The sequence below is a fragment of the Fukomys damarensis genome, unplaced genomic scaffold (genome assembly GCF_012274545.1).
Source record: "Fukomys damarensis isolate Sample0158 unplaced genomic scaffold, DMR_v1.0_HiC HiC_scaffold_21, whole genome shotgun sequence".
NCBI lineage: Eukaryota > Metazoa > Chordata > Mammalia > Rodentia > Bathyergidae > Fukomys > Fukomys damarensis.
In genome coordinates this window covers 33,767,565-33,778,936 of record NW_022900933.1, presented here as the reverse complement: position 1 = coordinate 33,778,936, position 11,372 = coordinate 33,767,565, and positions in this window count along the sequence as shown.

Sequence of the window (11,372 nt, the reverse complement as noted above, 5' to 3'; positions counted from 1 at the left end):
AAAAAAAAAAAAATCAGTATATTTTTGGGAATTCGTAGAGATGCAGTAAAACTATGAGAGACAGAAAGTACTGTACTGAGGAAGCCAGGGCGGGAGGGTGACAGTGCGCAGGCGCGTGTTATGTTAGAGGACATAGCTGGCTGAGAAAGCAAAAGCCGGAAAAGCAGGAAAGGGGGGAAGTGGACCTCACACCCCCCGGTGGCGGGGTGGGGGGGTGGGGACGGTGAAGAAGGCACCAGCGCCCCTCTCTGGCTACACAGAACAGGGAGGGGTAGCTGCACATGGTGATGCACACCTGTAATCCCTGCACTCAGGTGGCTGAGACAGAAGCATCTCCAGGACTTCGAGGCCAACCTGAGCTGCACAGTAAGACCCTGTCTCAAAAAACAACAGCAACTGGAGTCGTGGTGCACATCTGTAATCCCAGCACTGGGGAGGCTGAGGCAGGAGGATCACTGAGAGCTCAACGCCAGCCTTTACTACATAGTGAGTTCAGGGCTGGCCTGAACTATAAAGTGAGACCCTATCTCAAAAAATTTAATATAAATAAATAAAACACAAAGAACAGGGAGGGAGGAGCCAGGCAGGCCTCCAGGGTGACACCTCTGGACAGCTCAGCCCATGCCTATCTCTTAATCCTGCCAACGTGCCTGCTTTGGAGAGGTACAGCTCCCTTCGTCCAGGCTCTGGCTTTGGGGAGAGCTTCACAATGTGTCGGAGAAAATCCTCAACTTGTCAGACTAAACATCTGCTTACAATTAGTTTAGCCTATTAGCCTGAAATATTTGGTGCCTCCTCTTTACTCTTCTGAGATTAAAAAAAAATTCCTAGCCCTAGAGTACTACACACATAATTTGATTACACACATAACTTTTTATTTATTTTTTGAGTCAGGATCTCACTAAGCTGCCCATAAAGGCTTGGAACCTGAAATCCTCCTGCCTCAGCCTCCTGAGTAACTGCGATTATACACGTGCACCCCCACACCCAGCAGGACTACAGCAATAAATATGGAGAAACACAAAGCACTTGGGATGTCACTCAATGGTAGAGCACTTTAGCTTGCCTAGTGCCTGGGTTATGTCTCCAGTACTGACAAAAAGAAGAAAGAAAAAGAAAGTTGTTTACTAAAAAAATTGTATTTATTTTTTATTTTATTGTATTTTATTTTTGGTATCAGGGATCGAACTCGGGATCTTACGCTTTCAAGGCAGGCAGTGGGACCACTGAGCTAAACCCCCAGCCCTAAATTAATTAATTAAAAAATAAATGAAAAGCCGGAAGGCGTGCACGTTGGTGTGTCAAGGTACTGTGGCCACAACTCCCAAGGCACCACCTGGTGCCCAGGTTGGGGGCAGATCTTCTGATGAAGTCCCACTGACTGACACAGGACGTACCCCAGGGAAATGCTGGGGTGTGCAGTGTGGGAGGTGCTGGCTTGCTGTCCTCAGGGCCCTCCTGAGCTTGTCCCCTCTGCCCTAGGGGCACAGTCACCCTGCATGGGTGGAACATCCAGGCTCCAGGGCTGCACAGAGGTTCTTTTAAGGCTCTCGAATGACAGGTTGGGCACAGCTTGCTGCCCTGTGCCTCAGGGTCACAGACCCCACCCTGGAGACGCCCCGTCTTCCGGCCAGAAGCTGGATGGTGTCTTGCTTCCTTCTTGTGTCTGGTGGCTCAGCTGTGGCAGGGACAGTGGGGCTGGTTGGGTCTCTTCCCCCCCTTGCCCTCCAAGAGCTGCACAGGCTTCTCCACAGTGTCCTGTGTGTCCCTGTCCCTAGCTGGTGAGGACAGAGCAGCTGCTTCCAGGGGGGAGGAGACTGCAGTCCCCTAAGGGCTGGCCCAGAGCTGGCTCCTGTCACTCCAGCCAGTTCTGCTGGCCAAAGCCAGGTAAGAAGGCGCCCACGTCCCAGAAGGGGAGCCGATGACAGGGAAGGGGAGCTGGTGGCCGTCATCTCTAGAGACCACTAGTGGAGGCCCAGGCTCTGCTGTAGAATAGGCCGCTGCAGGTGTGTGTGTGTGTGTATGTGTGTGTGTGTGATATACCAGCAACACTTCCATTTAAACTATATTCTAGGGCTGGGTGTGGTGACACATGCCTACAATCCCAGCACTTAGAAGGGTGAGGCAGGAGAACAGCAAGTTCAAGACCAGTCTTGGCAACTTGGCAACTGACTGAGACCCTATCTCAAAATTAAAAAATAAAAATAGAAAGGGCTGGGGATATATAGAGCTCAGTGTGAAGGCCCTGGTGTTAACCCCCAGTACCGCCAACACAAACAAACAAATTAAAAAACAAGCGGATGTATTTTAACAAGATAGTGTTTAACAATAACTTTTTTTTTTTTTTTTTTTGGTACCGGGGATCAAACTCGGGACCTTGCGCTTGTGAGGCAGGCGGTGGCACCCCTGAGTCACATCCCCAGCCCAACAATAACTTTTATAGGCCGGGATGTGGCTGAGCAGTGCAGCACCTGCCTGGCAAGTGTGAGGCCCTGAGTTCAATTCCTGATACAAAACCAAAACAAACAAAAAACCTAGTACCTTTTATGGAGCCTTTACTCCATGCAGGACCCTGTTCCAGGGGCTTTAGCTGCCTCAAGTGTGCATTTCAGAGATGAAGAAAGTCAGGCCCTGAGAGTCCTCTGCCTGTGGGTCCTTCTCCAGGTGTTCCTCCTAGGGAAACAAAGAAGCTCTCACTGTTGTCTCATTTGATATTAAAACTGGAAAGATACAGAAGGATCAGCACAGCTGCGGTGCGGGGATCCTTCCTTGCTTTCAGAATTATGAAACAGTGAGTAGAGTTGATTGTCAGATACTCGTCCCAGCGTGGTTGGTGGTAGGCGATAAATCCGCCCAATGGAGAGCTGTGCGTTGTGGGAAAATACAGGTAGCCAGCAGGCCTCTCTGTGTGCTAAGTGGGAGATGGTTTATAAGACAATGTATACACTATCTTTCTACTTGGGACAAAAATATATATAGGGCCCTGAAAATGGCTCTCTTCCATGAGAGTAGTTTGGCTTTTTGTTAATCGGCAGCTTCTTGTCTTTCTACCATGTTTGTGTTGCTTTTGAGGTCACAGAAAAGCAATTCAGATTATCACTGTGTGATTTTCTCTTTGCTCCAGACTGGATTCAGGGTCTTTGTAATCCACTACATCCCTGGCCCTTTTTTTAAGACAGGGTCTGGCCAAGCTGTCCAGGCTGGACTCAAACGTGTGATCCTCCTGTCTCAGCCCCCCAGAGTGTTGGAATTACAGGTGTGTGTGCTACCACCTTGAATTCTTAAAATAGCAACAGTACACACACACACACACACACACACACACACACACACATATGCATGCACATGTGTGGTTTTCTGCTCAGGTAGCTGGACATTTAATGATCTGGAAATCACCCCAGGCAGGCAGCCTGCCCTGACCTTCCCAAATGGGAATCCAAGTTCTCCTACAGCAGCAAAGGTGCAGGACCCAGAAGCTGTGCCATTTCTGGCTGGATTCTCTGGTCCCGTTCTCCTGCTGCAGGATGACCAGCACATGGCTGTGCTGGTACCGGGTGGCCCACAGCACCCAGAAGGCCAGGGGGCCTGCGGCTGGACCCGTGCCTCTGCCTGAGGGTAGGTGGACACGGCCTTCACTGGCGACTGTGAGTCACTGGTCAGTTGAGATAATGGAAAACATCAGAGAAAAGGTCATTTGTGGGCACTGATTTGGAGGTTTCTGCCAGTAGTCCAGTGGCCCTATGACATCATGCAGGGAGCAGGGTATACAGCAGAGCCACGCTCCTGGTAGGGAAGCTGGACAGGCAAAGGAGGGCCAGGTTCTGCACCACTGACCTCCCCTTAAAGTTTCCACAGCTTCCCAGGCACCAGGCAGGCAGGGGATGGAGCCTTTTTGGTCCTTCTGGATCCAAGCTGGACAGCCTGGGCTACATGGTGAGTTCAAGGCCAGCCTGAACTGCACAGCAAGACTCTGTCTCAAAATAAAACATAAAAACAAATAATAGCATCAAAAACTAAGCCAGCACAGTGGTGCATACCTATAATCCCAGCATCTGGGAGGCTGAGGCAGGAGGAGCACCACGAGTTCAAGGCCAGCCTGGGTTATATCAGGTGAAAACTATAGCTGTGACAGTTGTATTTACAGATCTACCACTCTACCACAGACCATACCAGGCAGCAGCCTATTTACAACTTGGGCCAGCAGACTGTCTGTCTGCTTCTGTCCCTCCCTGTCCTCTAGAGAGGCAGGGTCTGAAGAGAACTCCTCAGATTCCTGCCCTAGGTGTACTCTTGCTTCCCCAGGTTAATCACAAACCTGGGCATTGCTGCAGAAGGGGTTTTGCAGTTACAACGAAAGCCCAGTCCAATGCGTCTTCAGAGAAGGAGCTGCAGTGGTGGGTCTGGCCTAATCAGGGAGCCTGAGCATCTGGGAAGAGGTTTAACACAGGAGGTCAGAAATCTGGGGTACAGGGCCGGAGGTAAAACCCAACTTGTGACAAAGTCTCCCTCACTGGCTCACAGACCCAGGGCCTGGTGGTAAGGAATGTGGCAGCCGAGAGTGACCCTGGCTCAGCAACCAGCTGGGAACAGAGACCTGGAGTCTAGACTGCGGGGCGTGATGTGATTTGGAGAGTTCTGCGTGAGAGGGGAGCTTCTCTGTCGGGCCTGGCGCTTGGCCTCGTATTACGCCTTCAGGTCACCCTAACACACCTTTGCCCCCAGCAGGGCCGGCTTGGCCACTCGCATGTCCTCCGAGGGTGCAGTTGGAGCGGGACTCCCCGTGACGGGCCACCAGCATGTGATGTCCCTGGAAGGGCCCTCCCGTGAGTCCCCGCCTCGTCACTAGCTCCTTGACCTTAGCACTCTGCCTTCTGTCCCTGCTGGTCATTAGCTTGGAGCAGGGACAGCGGACACGATTGAGATTTCTCCACCGCCAGCGCCAAGCAGTGAGCCCAGGTGGGCTGTGTGGGGGGAAACTAATCAGCTCAGGCCCCAGAGGCCACATCCAAAACCTCACTCCCCATGCCAGTCTTCTTTCCATCTCAGTGCCAGGGAGTAAGGAGGAAAACCTGGGGAGACAAGCAAGTTTGGTCGGACTCCCAGCCTGGAAATTTAAGGCTGAACATTCTTGGGCACAATTCTTCCCCTTCTGGCTTGAAATGCCCATCTGTAAAATGGGCACCAGAAATCTCTGGCACGTGGCTGGCCTTTTGTGGTGGATTCGTTTCCCTTTCTTCTGTCTTCTGTTCTTTGATCTTGTTTCGAGTTTTCCTTAAAAAAAAAAAAAAAAAAAAAAAAAAAAAAAATCGTGGTGGCGCAGGCCTGTAAGCCCAGCACTTGGGAGGCTGAGTCAGGAGAATTGCTGCAACTTCGAAACCAGCCTGGGCTAAATAGTGAGTTCCAGGTCAGTCTCAACTACACAGTGAGACCCTGTCTCAAAAAAACCAAAAAAAAAAAAAAAATAAAGTGAACAGGTTTTTGGCCTGCTGAGCAGACTGAGAGAGAACGCCCATCAGCACTGTGAGGGTCAGGTTTAGTGCTGGCTGTGGCTGTGGTTTCCAGCTGTGGAGAGTGGCTCTGAGGGTCACTGGGGACACTGCCGGCCTGTGCAGAGACCAGGCTGACAGTCCAGGGGCTCTGCAGGCGCGAGGGCAGCGGGGGAAGCCGGTTGGGAGCGCGTCCCGCGAGCAGATGTCCCAAAGGCCAGGCATCCCTTGGGGCCTAAGGCCCAGGGCAGGGACACAGCAGCCAGCACCTGGGTGGGTCCCCCAGGGAAAGGGCTGTCAGAGAAGGCAGAGGTGACAATGTCCGGGCAGTGGGGTCCAGAGAGGCTCAGCACTTCCCTGGGACCTGGGCAGGTGCTCGGGAACTGGAAGGAGTGCAGTTCGAGTTTACAGTCACAGGAGCCAAGGGGGCTCCCGGCTTTTCGGCCTCTTGGAGACACAAACCCTATCTGCTCATCTTCTCGCCAGCACCAGGCCAGGCCTGGTGGGCACCCAGGGTGCAGGATGGATGGACAGATGGATGGATGGATGGAAGGATGGATGAATCTTCCCATCTCCTGGACAGGGAAACAGAGCCCGCCTGCCCTCGGGAGCTCCTCCCCCAGGGTCAGGCCTTGAGCAGCAGCAGCAGCTGCCTCTCCCAGGCTTTCCTCTTGAGCTGCAGGGGCCCTTGGAGAGGCGACGCCCATGCACAGGTGGATGTCACCCTTCAGAGGGGACAGAGGAAGGCAGGCTTGGTGGTGCACACCTGTAGTCTCAGCGCTCTGGAAAGCTCACGCAGGAGGATTGCAACTTTGAGCCCAACCCAGGCAACTTGGTTAGTGACTCAGTAGACCCGTCTCAAGGTAAAATATAAAAAGGGCTGGGAATGCAGCTCAGGGCAAAGGCCCTGGTTCGATTCCCGGCACTGCAGAAACAGCAATGAAGACAGGGGCTGCCTGGGACTCCATGACCACATGGTAGGGTGACTTCTAAGGAGGCCCAGGGGAAAAGCTGACAGCGCTCTGTCGGCCTGGCCCTGCACCAGTGTCCCCTCCTGCCTGTGGTGGCTTGGATTTTCAATGAAGGGAAGACTGCTGGGGCCCCTGATCCTGGCCTGTCTCCGAGCGGCTGCTGAGGCTTCAGCCCATGGTATCTTCCACTCCCTTAGAAGCTCCAAGCCCTCTCCTATCCCAAGGACACGCTGTTCCCCGTCAGGAATGCCTTTCCTTCATCTTCCCTTTTCCCCTTCTCACCTCTCCAGCCTTGAGTTAAATGTCACCTTCCCCTCCCAAGAGGAGGTCCTGCCTGCTTCTCCAAGGCAGATCCACTCTAAACACAGGATTCTGTTTGCATCACTCGTGGCACATAGCCCAGTTTGGAAATGACATGGCGTTTTGTTTGTCTGTAGCAGTGATGTAGCTCCACCCCCGGGGGGAGGCTCCACGAGGAGAGGGACTGTGCATGTAGTGCCCAGCACTGCGCCTGGCATCGTGCCTGGCACAGAGAAGGTGCGTTAAATGTTCATTGAAAGAAAAGCAAATGGATGAAAGGGTGACTGAGTGCCTTCGGCCTTCGGTGGCAGACTTTAAGCGGAGAATACTCAAGGAGAGAACAGGTTTTGGTAATACACTTGATAAGGATGAGGTCAAAGTGACCTTAGGCAGAAACTATGAGTGACGATGCTAATAGAGCAAAGCAACCACGCCAGTGCAGCCAAGGGAGGGGGGTGCAGGCTGTGGAAGATGAGACACCCAGCTGAGCCAGACCTGCAGTGCCCCTTGGTCACTTCCAGCTGAGATCGGACCTTGGTCACTTCCGGCTGAGATCAGACCTTCGTCTGTGGCAAAAAGGGAACCAGGCACCCGTGCAGCAGCCCCAGTGCCCCTCTGCGGTATGAGCCGTGCAGCTGCGGTTGAACGAGTACCACCCTGTCCCCAGGCGTGGTGTCTCGGGAAGTCTCATCACGGGCCCAGGTGAGGAAGGGTATGAGGGGGGCAGAGGTCTGGGGGCACAGACCCAGGCCATGAGTCTCAGGTCTCCTGTTCCACACTGCTGAGGGCATGGGCCCTGGTGTACCCTTCCTGAGAGGGGCTCTGGGAGAGGCAGGAGAAGCCTCACCCAGCCCTGACCTTTGGCTCTGTTACTCCAGGATGCAGAGTCTCCCCAGAAGCCAGGGGCAGAAATGTGCAAGGAGAAGCCCTGCGGGGGGGGGGGGCATAGCTGTGTAGTAAACGTTACCGTTTACTGTATACACGTTCCCATGGAAACTCCATCTATGCAGCAACCGAAAAGCACCAGTGAGGGTATCACAGGCAAACCAGCACACCTACAGGAGTTGCACTCTTCTGGAGAAGTCGCAAGACTGTGTGGCGACTTCCAGGCACTCAACTGTGCCTTGAGGAGACTTCTTACAGTGGTTTCCTATCAACATCATTTGGGCCTTAACTAGATTTTTAAATTTCTCTGTCAGCACAGGGCAGCTTCTTTTTACTTTATTCCTTCAGTATAGATAGATATCTATCCATATAAGAAAATAAAGATAGTTAAGACTTGAAAATATAACATGTTGTTGCTCCCATATTGTTTGGAACTAAGAGTTTCTTCCTTTGTAAATTTCTAGTATTTAAACTTGTCACCATGTTAAAAATGCAAAAAAAAATCATATCTCCACCCCCTCCCCAAAAATGATACTGTCTGAGCACTTTCTCATGCTGTTACATTTTTTGGAAACATGATTTTTACTGGCTGAGTAATGCTCCGTTGCATGGTTAAATGATTCTTTAGGCCAGGTGTGGTGGAATGGCTGTGAGTTCAAGGCCAGCCCGAGCTATACAGTGAGACCTTGTCTCAAGAGGAAAAACCAAAAATAATTCTTTACTCATCCAAACTATTGCTAGATATTTGATTCCTTCATTTTCCCACTCTTTTGCTATTAAAAATGTGTTCATGAGCAACCTGTTGATTTCTTCATGTAAACTTTTTTTTTTTTTTTTGAGACAGGGTCTCACTCTGTAGTTTAAGCTGGACTTGAGCTGACTATGTAGCCCAGGCTGATCTTGAGCTTGCAGCAATCCTCCTGCCTCAGCCTCCTGAGTGCTGGGTTTACAGATATGTTCCACCATGCCTGTCAAAAATAAAATAATAAATAATTTTTAGTACCTAAGGAAAACAAGATGCTGTTGTGCAGGGTTGGGAGGAACAGCAGATGAGGGAAAGCACTCCCCCACTTCAGAATTGGGCTTAGCAAAAGCATCCCCATTTGGCTGGGCTGCAATGTGTCTGTCCCTGTGCATATGTTAGCTGCTGACAGAAAGACTCTAAATGATAGGGGCATAAATCAGAGATAATTTTGTCTCTTTTTCATGTCAGTGCAGAGGAAGATGAGTGACCAGGGCTGGCAGGCAGTTTTTCTCCACTGGGCCACAACTAACCCAGCTGGTGGGCAGCTCTGCCATCCCCAACACACAACCCTCAACTTCACCCATGGGCAGCTGCTCCAGCTGCTGTCAGAGGCAAGGGCGAAGAGGCTCTGGAGATCAACAACTTCCTTTGTAACGGTGCCCCTGGAAGTTGCATATTCTGCTTGCATTCCATTGGCCCTAATCTAATTGCACGGGCACATCGAGCTGCAAGGGAGGCTAGCACGTACTGGATCATATCAGTGCCTCTTCCATTGCTATAACAAAACAGCTGAGGCTGGAAGATCTTTAAAGGAATGTACTCGGTTCACAGGAGGAAAGTCCTAGACCAGTGGCCCAACTGTTTAGCCTCTTGTGAGGGTCCCTTTGGCTGTGTCACATGACAGTGGGTGGGACTGTGGTGGGAATGTGCATGAGAGGGTAAGGTTGAATGGGGAGACAGGAATCCAGAGGTTGAGTCAGGGCTTAGGCTCATTCCTTATGATCACTCTTTCTTTTGGAAGCCAAGGTTCCATGAAAACTACTTTAATCCCTTTTTGGGACAGCACCCCATGATCCAAATGCTGTCCAGTAGGTCTCACCACTTAAAGGCTCCTCCACCTCAAGAACCCCAACACATGAACCATAGCATAATCCTCACTGGGCAATGATGGCCCGGTACGCATGAGTGAATGTGGATGATGATGGTGTTTACAATGGCAAAAGAAAGGAAGAATTGCATATGGGGATGGAATTCACCATTTGAACAAAATAAGGATAACAACCAGCCAATGGATAGAGAGCACTCAGTTGTCTTTTCTGTGTCTGCTTCAAGAGTATAGCATCCACCTATACAGGTGTCCCCTAAATGGGCAGAGCTGGCTCTGAGCCTGGGATCTGTCTCTTCTGACCACAGCAAGACTCACCACAGTTGGTCTGCAGGAAGCCCTCCATGGCCATGGCTGCCATTTTGAATTAAGAGGTGTACTGTGTTTTTCTCACAGTCACAGAGCTAAGAACACTCCCGTCACCAACTCTGCATTTGTCTAAGGGTTTTTTTATTCAACACATGCTTTGGAAGCACCAATGCTCTTCTGGGTACCCCATCTAACCAGAAATGTCATGTAGAGCTGCAAACCCAAAAGATTACAACCAAGACCTGAACACACAACCAAGTGAGAAGCACAAGGACATAGCCTTAAATGCAGTTCTAAAGTTTCTAGGCCTTGCAAATCATGCTTACTGTCACCAGCATGGCCCGCCACATGGCTCCTTGCACCCATACAGCTGGTTCACAGCAATAACTGTTTTTTTTTATTTTGATTAAATTGGGCATGGTGGTGCACACTTGTGATCCCAGCACTCAGGAGGCTGAGGCAGGAGGATCACCAAGAGTTCAAGGCCAGCCTGAGCTCCATAGTGAGTTCCAGGCTAGCTAGAATTATACACCGAGACCTTTTCTCAAAAAACCAAAAAGCTGGGCATGGTGGCGCAGGCCTGTAATCCCAGCACTCGGGAGGCTGAGGCAGGAGGATCGCTATGAGTTCGAGACCATCCTGGGCTACATAGTGAGTTCCAGGTCAGTCTCAACTACATAGTGAGACCCTGTCTCAAACAAACAAACAAACAAACAAAAAACCAAAAAACCCACAAATAATAGAGCTGGAGATTTAGTGCAGTGGCACCGTGCCAGCCTCACAAGTGTAAGGTCCTGAGTTTGATCCCCAGTACCAGAAAAGAATAATAATAATAAACTTTTGATCAGATTCTGGATGGGGGATAAGATAGGTCCATAGAAGAAAGTACAGGTTACAAGATTACCCAGCCTCTTACCGGATACCATGGTAACCAGAGAGGATGCCTCCCCTCAACCTTGATTACTCAGACACACAAGTGGCGAAGGGACCTTTTGCCACTGAAACACAGCATCTCTTGGTCCCAGGAAGAGACATTACAATAACAGAAGCAGACAGAGACGACAATTTGCCATTCATCAGAGCTGCTCCCCTGTCACGGCACAGCACCAGTCACTTCCGGTGCATGCTTTTATTCATTGGCTAGTAATGAAGTCTTTGCTTTACGTAAAGAGTTGGTGAAGTAAAATGCCAAGGTCTTCTCCTACACAAGCAGCCGAATGTGTATTTTTCACCCTAGTTTGTAATAAAAAGATCAGTTCCTATTAACTGGGGTTGCCATGTGCCCAGCCAAGGGCTATGCCTTGCAAATACGTGCTCCTTTACTCCTCTTACCAACATCAAGAGACTTGCAGTCCTGCCCACGTTAGAAGTGGGGAAACCACGGCTCGGCAGAGGGAGGGGCAACATCTTGCGCCAGGTCAGCAGGCGGCACCCTGCAGGCCAGAGTGTGAACACAGGCAGCGGCCCAGACTGAGGCGGCCTCAGCGACTTTCCTCGGCCGTTACTCAGGTACTCAGGCGGGTAGACCCGGGCAGGCGAGCATCGCCCGGAGTCTAAACTCCCCTTCCACC